This window comes from Podarcis bocagei, assembly GCF_964188305.1.
Source record: "Podarcis bocagei genome assembly, chromosome: 13".
NCBI lineage: Eukaryota > Metazoa > Chordata > Lepidosauria > Squamata > Lacertidae > Podarcis > Podarcis bocagei.
The window spans coordinates 21,096,621-21,107,305 of record NC_138138.1 but is presented as its reverse complement, the minus strand read 5'-3'; positions in this window follow the sequence as shown (position 1 = coordinate 21,107,305).

The window sequence follows — 10,685 nt, the reverse complement described above, 5'->3', positions numbered from 1 at the left end:
GGAGGCACCACATGTGTTTGGCATCCTCTTCCAGGACAACTAGGAGCTCAACAGCTAAAGAGTTTGGCTCGCTTCTGGATTTCCCATGTAGCCTCCCCTTCATCTCCCCATTCCCATTCTAAGTGGGAAAGCAGCATGGAGAGGGCAAATTTGAGCTGGAAGCATAGGAGCCAACTCCTAGGGGCAGAGGGTCAGCCCCACAAATGGACATTGTCATTCAGTAGGGCACAATACCAACGAAGGAGGAATGGCAGACAAAACGGACAGACCAGGGATGTCTAACAGGTTGATCACGATCTACTGGTCGATTGCGGGGCATCCCTGATTGATCACGGGACCCTGAGCCCCCCAAAAGAAAAAAGCTCAGCAACCTTTGCTGATGCTCCCCTCCCAAAAAGCTCAACAACTTAGGCTCCCTAAAAGAAGAAGAAGAAGAAGAAGAAGAAGAAGAAGAAGAAGAAGAGGAGGAGGAGGAGGAGGAGGAGGAGGAGGAAGAAGAAGAAGAAGAAGAAGAAGAAGAAGAAGAAGAAGAAGAAGAAGAAGAAGAAGAAGAAGAAGAAGAATAGTAGTAGTTTGGATTTGATATCCTGCCTTTCACTCCCCTTCAGAAGTCTCAAAGCGGCTAACATTCTCCTTTCCCTTCCTCCCCCACAACAAACACTCTGTGAGGTGAGTGGGGCTGAGAGACTTCAAAGAAATGTGACTAGTCCAAGGTCACCCAGCAGCTGCATGTGGAGGAGCGGAGACGCGAACCCGGTTCCCCAGATTACGAAACTACCGCTCTTAACCACTACACCACACTGGCTCCCAGTGTGCACAACAACTCTGGTCAATACAATGGGTAGATCATGGCCAGTGTTTTTTTTAATGGGAGTAGATCACAGTCTTTCAGAAGTTGGACATCCCTGGGATAGACTATACGGAAATGGCTCATTTGACGAGTAGACAAAGAAACCAGGATGAAAGAACTATTAAGGGAGATTGGGAAAGTTTTGTAGCATATTTGAAAAAAAAAATCATTGCAAACATATTAAAATGTGAACAGGATTGGAATAAATTCAGCAGTATGAAGTAGAAATAAAACCGAAAATGAGAAAATATGGCGGGGAAGGAATAGAATATTGAACAGTAGAGGCTTAATAAAATGAACCAAGAATGGAAGGGAAGGGAAGTCAATTATATGGTTTGTATTCTGTTAAATGCTATTGTGTAAACTTGAAAATTATTTTTTAAAAATGAAATACATTGTCATTCAAATGGTGTGGAGTGTGCCGTGTCATGTGCTCAATTATGCCTGTGGGGCTTACCTCTCCCCCTCCCCCCCCATATTTTAATCAAGTTGGCACCTCTGGCTGGAAGATGTGTCAGGAGAGGAAAAGGTTAAGTCGTCCTTCCTGCTCACCTTTTCCCCTCTCAGACATAGCCTGCCCTCAGGCTGCTTTTGAGTTAAAGCAAAAGAACAGAACAAAACCACAGAAGTGTGAGTCACCAAACTTTTAAGGCGTAGCTTGAGTTTAACAGCTTATGTAGTTCTGACCCTGATGACGAAGAACAGGGAGCCACAATTGTTTCGGGCAAAGTGGCCCCGGAGGGCAGTCTTAAGAGGCAACTACGTATTCTGCGGCGCAGATAGTTATTTTTTTTAGTCTGCAGACATATTGCCGTTTACTCCACTGGTTGTTTGAAGCAGAGTACACCTGATGTTATCCGCACCGCATAGGTATCCTGTAGCTCCTTGGGGAATCCTCCTGTTTGATGTGCCTTCACTCGCACTTGCTTCCATGCCATTCAAAAATGTGAGCTGCAGTTAAGTTGAGGTGTGTACGCTTCGGGTGGCTGTTGCACATGCCCAGATGATAGCTATGGGCAGGCTGTACCTGGGCAGGCCGGGTCATCCTCTTATATACCGGCTGGAACTGACAAGGCACCTGACCCTCACCTGAATCTTGTAGGAAATAATTAGCATCACACATCATGTGATGGAAGTTGCCAAACCAATTAACCAACCAGAAGGATTGCTGTTAATAGCACCAGTTTTCGTATAACTTGATATTGCTGGATAGTTTTTTTTAATCTAAAAAACATTTTTAGTTTGCTTTCTGTTGCCACCATGGAACCTTTCTTTATTAGTGCCACTTTGTTTTGTATGATTCCTTGCAAATGAAGGAAAACAACTTTTCTGCTTGTATATGTTGATAACATAATTTCAGTTACTGAGGACAAACAAGATTGTACAAAAACAAGATTGGGTGCAGGCCTGGCCAGGACATAGGCATCCTGACTGTGACAAAAAGGTGACCTGTGTGCTTGGTTGATTAACAGCTGTTGGGAACTTCAAGGTCCCTGCTCTCCATTCTTATGGGCTTTGTAGTTGACCTGGAGACTCCAACAGAGAGCATTCCATGTCAAGAAGGAGGGCAAGTGGGCACTCTATCAAATGACAGGGCAGGAGTTACACAGAGCAGGACCTTTTCACTGGTGGTGCCCATTGTATGCCTCGCTCTGCCCAGACCTGCTCTCTTTGGAGCTTTATGATTTACGAAGACTTTGGAAGAACTGTTTGACAAGTCTTATCAGTTGCTGACATATGAGTGGATTTTATTTACTGCTATTCTGTGCTTCTGGTGCACCAGGGTTTACACCAGTGTAATAGAGTTGGCCAGGATGCCAGACGGGATACAATTTATGAGCTTCCTCCATTATCTGCACAGCAGGGGCTGTTCAGTCAACAGTGCAAAGGCTGAGCTGAAGCATTCCCTGCTGGTTACCTGCTTTCAGCAATAGGGGTCGCTGTTTGGTAGTACCCAATTGGTTAGCTGTCAGATTCTAGAATTCCCTATTGGTGGCTCTTAGGTAATTCACAAAATACAGAGTCCATTCATAAAACACAGTGTTCATTCATAAAGCAGTAACATAAATCTCCGTTGCTACATATTGGGTGTATATTTCAGCGGTTGAACGTACAGGTTTATGGCCATGCTGTAGTGTAGTGCTCATGCAACTGTGAATAAAAGGTGGTTGGGTTCTTTGTCTTGCGGTTTGGGGGGGGAAGAGGTGACAAAACTGATTTCCAATAAGTGCCCCCCCTTTTATTTCCATAACAAGTCCTTGAGTCTGTACTCTGAATGGTGACACCAAGGACCTAGAAGGTGCAGGACTTGTCAGTCCCACCCCTGCACAGACTCATCAGGGCTGACCTTAAGGCAATTGGAGCAATTGGGCCAAATTGGGCCCTGCGGGCCGCTCCTAAGGGAACCCCTGCACCAGGGCAATCTAGATGGATTTTATTTATAAGATTTAGCAGAGTTTGGCTGTGAACTGGGGCCCTACAAAAAAATAATAATTCAAGTTGCACCCCACTTCTTCAAATCGGGCCCCACTGGCTAGCCCTGAGTCTAATAGTTGCTGTGCCTGAGTTGCCCTGCCCTTGCATGAAGTCTTGGGTTTACAATTTTGGGAGAGGGGAGACTGTGGCACTGGGGAGAGGGCAGGCTGGTGAGGCCCCCTAGATTTAGAGGCCCAAGTTGCCCTGCCCTCACATGAAGTCTTGGGTTTGCAATTTTGGGAGAGGGGAGACTGCCCGCTGGGGAGTGGGAGGGCTGGTGAGGTCCCCTAGATTTAGAGGCCCTAAGGCTTTAGCCTACTTAGCCTATACATCAATCTGGCACTGGCCCTAAGCATTATTTGTGCAGAAGACAGCTGCTTACATGCAAATGTCGACTTGTGAAAATCCAAAAGGAGGGGGATTTGGTGTTCTATGCCATAATCTCCTTCCTCTTTCTGCTTCTTTTACCATTCCACTATGTCCAGGGCCAAGGCAAGAAAATCAAGGCAGTTGTTTTAATATTTGCTGTCTTCCCACATGTGTGTCGAGCACATTTACAAATAACTGGTGTAACATAGTGGCTGAAATCCTCTTTTACTGAGAAATAACGGTACTCATCTCCATACGGCATTTGTGTTTTAAGAGCTTAAACTAGGAATTAGGAAGTCCCTGGTAGGAATGGAAAGGTCCATCAATTTCAGTTTTCTCCGTTTCTCATTTTCCTCCAGTCTTAAATTCCAATCCAGTTCTTGACATTTTGCAGCAATTCATGACATATATGTATATTTAATCCTTGCAAAAATTCGCCAGTGTTTCAGTGCCGATTTATCCTAAGAAACACATTTTTATATGCAGTTGTAACTAATGTATGCATTATTGCAAATTATTTTTCCTAAAGTAATGCATATTCGCCCATTATTTTTGTAAACATTTGTTGGTTGATGAGCTATATCAGAAAAAAAATCAAATAAGTGCAAATCTTGAAGGATATCTGTCCTTTTGTTTTGTATTGTTTCAGAAAGAGTGAATTTGATAGACTTGGCTCCCAATGAGACCTGAATCAAATTTTTCTCCCATGCCTGTTCCCTACTTTGAATCTTACACAATGGTTTTGACAACTACCACCACTCATCTTTAGTTTTCCCACTGCAGGATGGAAGAAATAACACTTCACCTACCTGACAGAGTTGTTGTAAAGATTGAAATAACATAATGCATGAGAATACTTCAATATTTAAATGCATGATGGAAATGCCAAGTCTTACTACTACTCCTGTCATTGACCCAGGAATAATAATAATAATAATAATAATAATAATAATAATAATAATAATAATATCCTGCCCACCTGGCTGGGTTTCCCCAGCCACTCTGGGCAGCTTCCAACAGATTAAAACAGGATAAAATGTCCCTAAACAAGGCTGCCTTCAGATGTCTTCTAAAAATCAGATAGTTGCTTATTTCCTTGACATCTGGTGGGAGGGTGTTCCACAGGGCAGGTGCCACCACCGAGAAGGCCTTCTGCCTGGTTCTCTGTTACCTTACTTATCACAGGGAGGGAACCACCAGAAGGTCCTCGGAGCTGGACCTCAGTGTGTGGGCTGAACGATGGGAGTGGAAATGCTCCTTCAGGTATACTAGGCCGAGGCCGTTTAGGTCAGCACCAACCCTTGAATGGTTGTTTTGCACTGGAAAGGCTAATCTAGTTGGCTGGCAAAGGAACATATTAGCTGAGCAGCTTGCAAAATCTCAGTTCTGCACGGTTTAGCAACCCAGATTTAGAAAAGGTCCTTAACCGATACTTGGAAAAGCTGATACTCTTGCAAGGCAGCCCGGTCTGTAATCAGCTCAATTCATTTTTGTCTGGGATACATTAGAACTGGTGAGCTCCTATTAAAAATAAGAGAGTTGATCGCTTTATGCAAAGGTGGGAGCAGACTAGGCTGGGGTGCAATGGTAACTGGACAGATATTTCAGGATAGTAAAGAGTCAGATTTGGTTGTTTCCTGGAACTTCATTTAAGAGTCTGATATTTATTTAGAAAGGCACTCATTTATTTATTTTTATTTAGCATGTTCCATTCAGTAAACACAACAATAAAGTATAATAAAGTCACCCTGCTGAGAAATGAGGGAAGGAAATGCATAAAACAAGGGAATCTACAGAGGAAAGAGGGGAGTAGTTTTTAAGCATCATGTAGCACATGGGCTGGATCACATGCGCGCATGAGCGTGCATGCCTGTGATTTCCTGCGTCTGCGCAGACACGATTTCCAGTGCCACGAAAGCGAGTCCTCACACCATGCTGCGCCGGTTTAGTGCAGCGTGCAGGGACTCGCCAAGCAGGCAGCTCGGTTAGGGGGCTGCTTGTGAGTCGGTAAAACGACCCCCATGGGCTGCTTGTGGCTCATGGGCCTTAGGTTGCCGACCCCTGATGTAGCACAAAAAGTAACACAGCATAGAGGTATTCTTGTATGCAACCGCAGCGGCTCGAATACTTGTGGCCGAGGGATGGAAAGATCGCGAGGCTCCAAAAATAACTGATTGGCAAATGAAATTACAGGAATTGGTGGAGATGGCTCAATTGACTAGCAAACTCAGAGGAAACTCAAAGCAAAAATTTGCGGGAAAATGGGATGGGTTTAGAAGATACGTTCAACAATACAATAATAGTTTCGACTCCGTGCTAGCATTCAAGTGACAAAGGAAGTAAAAGGAGTGGATAACAATTAAGGATTTATCATGTTTTCAGAATGTATTGGAAAATTTATATAGAAAGGTTTATTGTTTTGTGTACATTCGATTGTAAGATAAAACATATGCAAAGGGACTTGACTGGAAGTCAAAATTGAAGAAAAGTTTTTGTAAGATAAAAGGGGGAAAATATTTACTTTCATTATTATCATTTTGTGTGTGTGTGTGTGTGTGTGTGTGTGTGTGTGTGTCTGTACATATGTGTGTTTTGTATGGAATGTTTAGGAGGAAATAAGATGGTAAATAACAAATAACAAACTAAATATTGATGTATGTAATTTTTATTTCTCAATTATATTTAGTGGTAGTATGGTTGTAATCAGCCCTGAATGCTCACTGGAAGGACAGATTGTGAAGCTGAGGCTCCAGTACTTTGGCCACCTCATGAGAAGAGAAGACTCCCTGGAAGAGACCCTGATGTTGGGAAAGATGGAGGGCACAAGGAGAAGGGGACGACAGAGGACGAGATGGTTGGACAGTGTTCTCGAAGCTACCAGCATGAGTTTGACTAAACTGCGGGAGGCAGTGGAAAACAGGAGTGCCTGGCGTGCTCTGGTCCATGGGGTCATGAAGAGTCGGACACGACTAAACGACTAAACAACAACAACAAATGGTTGTAATTTTTTTTTGTAAGATAAAATCATTCAATAAAAATTATTTATTAAAAAACAAAAACAAAAAACAAAAAGTAACACAGCATAGATTAAACAACTGTTCTCACAGTCATTCTCAGAGAGAGTCCTTTAAGAGAATCTGACAAGTCTCTTTGCAGGGAGGGAGGCAGGCTTTGGAGACTGGATAAGACTCTCATTCTGCACATGCTCAGAGGCACTCTTGCCCTGTGTTCCAAAACCAGCCCAATGAAGCCTTTGACTCCTTACTGGCTGCTGAACCAGTGACTCCAAAGACAAATGCCAATCCCAGATCTCTAGGATTAGCACTCTCTGCAGGGTGGTTCGGGGAGTGGAAAGGAAGGTGACGAGCCCTGGCTGATGATAAGCCCAGGCACATCCTGTCCTGGGCAAGGTCCGGGCCACATTCAGCCAGAGAAGGGAAGTGACTCACGCCGGTTCCAGGGCTGTGCGTTCTGGACACAGCGTCGACTTTCCTTTTCAGGAGGAAATTTATTCATCGCCCGACATGAAAAGCAAACCGGGGCGGGGCACTGCGGTCCAAGTTGCCGTGGGCAGAGGGGGGGTCAGGGTGGATCAGAACGGATATTGAAAAGTGGCTGTTTGCATTGGCTCATCTTGGCCTGCCTGCCTGCCTGCCTGCTGGAACAAGTGCACTGTGCATTGTGGGGCTGCGCAAGCCTTGGCAAGACTCCAAGGGCTGGAAGGTTCAGCTCTTTGACGTCTCCTCTGCCACTCAGGTGCGGTTACAACCCAGCCCCGCCTCTCCAGGCCGTTGACTTTTGAAGCGAGAGAGGGAGAGGGAGGGTGCGACCCACCTGTGATTATGGCCAGGGCACAGTGAGCCAAAGTGCAGTGATATAATTACACCCGTGTATTGTCTGCACTGCAAACCGGAGGCCTAGTCTTTTCGCAAACAGCCAGACTGGGCCATTTTCAGGCTGCAGAGGAGGGCTTATGAAAACTGGTTGCTCAGCAGTACCAGAATGCACACACGTACAACCCTGCACTAATTAAATTAGCATGTCAGTGGGGCGGTCAGGCTACTGCCCTTTGGCCCGTAATGCTGTTTTATACGTAAGACAGATTAAAAAAAATAATGGTATAGACTAGAGGCCACCTCTGCACCGTAAGTTTATAACACTGTTATAATGCTTATAAGTGTCACAGCCATAGTGATTTAACCATCAGTCCCTCTTCCTGGTGAATTTTGTGAGGGGTTGCCTACTAACAAATCTCAGCACCCTTAACAAATGACAGCTCCCAATATTATTTGGGGAGAGCATATACTATAACAGGGAGTGAATTTTGCAACAACAACAACAACAACAAAGTTCTCCAGTGAAGAATTTTCAGTTACCGACCGCAAGGGTCTTTGGATGAAGCCATGATAAATTAAACTGGTACAGTGGTACCTCGGTTTTCGAACGTAATCTATTCGGGAAGACTGTTCGACTTCCAAAATGTTCGAAAACCGAGGCGCAAAGGGCGGTCTGCAATTTCAATGGGGAAAATGGGGGGGGGGGCTCAGCGGAAGCTGTTTGACTTCCGAAAAGCATTTGAAAAAGTGAAGCAATTACTTCTGGTTTTTCAGTGTTCAGAAACCGAAACGTTCAGCTTCCGAGATGCTCAAAAACCGAGGTACCACTGTATAAATAATGTAAGATGTTCCACTCTGGAGGTCGCATGGAGACTTACACCAGTTTGTAATACAGTGGTACCTTGGTTCTCAAACGTCTTGGTTCTCAAACAATTTGGAACCCAAACACTGCAAACCCAGAAGTAAGTGTTCCGGTTTGAGAACTTTTTTCAGAAGCCGAACATGCTCCGTTTTGAGTGTTATGCTTCCAATTTGAGTGCCACACTTCCATTTTGCATGTTATGCTGAGGTCTGTCTTTTCTTGCTATTCATTTTTGTGGCTCTTTTTGTACTGTTGTGGTGACTGTGGAACCCAGTTCAGCTACTGATTGATTGATTGTGTGACTGCAGTACATTGTTTATTGCTTTCATTTAATGGACCAATGGTCTCGTTAGATAGTAAAATTCATGTTAAATTGCTGTTTTAGGGGTTGTTTTTAAAAGTCTGGAACGGATTAATCCATTTTGCATTACTTTCTATGGGAAAGAGCATCTTGGTTTTGCAATGCTTTGGTTTTGGAATGGACTAAGTTTGAGAACCAAGGTATTTGTGTTTATTTCCAAATGTATACGTTGAGCGTAGGTGGGAGAACAGCATTAAATACCCCAGCAGGCACCCCAAATCCACTATTAGATCTTCACAGAGAACAACCAACACTCTCCAAAATTGTTTCAGAGTCCTTACAGCCCAGCTCTTTCTTCCTTCAGTCTATCTTCATTAGGGTGACCCTCTGGGGAACATTTGAAGTCATGGTATATATATTTAGGACTCACCTTAAATTTTGTGATCTGTAGGCCCCTCAATTCTGATGATGCTTCTTGCTTGCTTGGATGGAAGATGAAGAGGCATGTGTAGTTGTGTGTACAGATACAAAGGTAAAGTTGACATTCATTGCTCACCCTGCTTTGACTTCTGGCCCTGCCAACCTCTAGTGTGTGGCCCCTAGGAGGTTGCTGAGAAAGTTGTGCGGCCCTCAGACTCCCCACCTCTTTTCTATGCAGAAAACATGTGCTTTGCGGTGGGGTCTTCTCTGCCATGACAGCCCCCTCACTGCCCCTACAAGTGCTCTGAATGGTGTCATCCCAGTCCCAGATGAAGAAATTTCTTAAATTTATTTTTCTTTTTTGTCCCATTTGTTTCCTCTCTTCTTACCTTCCAGTTCCTTTCGAAAGCCTGCGGAACGCCTGCAAAGGTCTGGCCCAGCCGTTTTACCCTTAACATACCCGTTGAGCCAGGCAAATATTTAGAGAGCTAATCGGAGATAAGGAAGCTCCTGGCAGCCTTCAAGGGCCCTCAGGGCAGTATTGGGCCTCCTCCAGTTTGGGCTGGGCTATATTTGCACCTAAGAAATTCCTAAGATGCCGTCCCTTTGCTTCTCGTCCCCTTCAGCAACTGGGGGGAGGTCAAGGCAGACTTCTCTGGGCTCTGTTTCTGGGGGTCTGAGACAGCGCTGAATAAAACCTTAGGGTTGCCAAATTTCAAAAAGTAAAAACCAGGACACCCCGAAAAATCATGATTTTTTCAAGTGGCAAAGCACTGCCTTTCAGAAATCCCACTGGATGTCAATTCTGCTTTTGAAATCCCAGTAATGTCCAGGGAAATCTGGATGTATGGCAGCCCTATTGTCTCTTGGCAAGCCGATTTTGGACAGTGTTTGTTGTTGTTTTATTTTTCGTTTTCGTTTTGGGGGGCAATTGCATAATTGTTGCACATTACAGTGGTACTTCTGGATGCAAACGGGATCTTTTCTGGAGCCCCGTTCGCATCTTGCAGCAAACGCAACCCATGTCTGCTCGTGCACGGGTTGCGATTCGCGCATGCGTGTGACATCATTTTGAGCGTCTGCGCATGCGCGAGTGGCGAAACCCAGAAGTAACACACTCCGTTACTTCCGGGTCGCTAAGGAGCGCAACCCAAATATGCTTAACCTGAAGCTACTTCAACCCGAGTTATGACTGTATATGTTTTAATTAAGAAAAACAAGCACTTGCCATTTCAGAAATCACTAAACAGCACGCAGTAGGAACTTAAGAAATTCCCTTATAGTGAGTGATGAGATCCCTGCATTGCAGGGGGTTGGACTAGATGACCGTTGGGGTCCCTTCCAACTCTACAATTCTATGATTCTATGGTTCAGACCCATTGCTCCATTTTTTTTAAAAAACGTATTATTTATTAAAGATTTCTTGTATTACAAATGTATGTGCAATGTCTCCTTTTTCAAGTTACATTGTCTACAGATCAGTTTCATTTGTTGAAACATTAGTGTTACATTAGAAAGAAAAGGGGGAAAGAGATGGAGGGGACCATGGCGAGTGTCCCTAGACATCCTCAA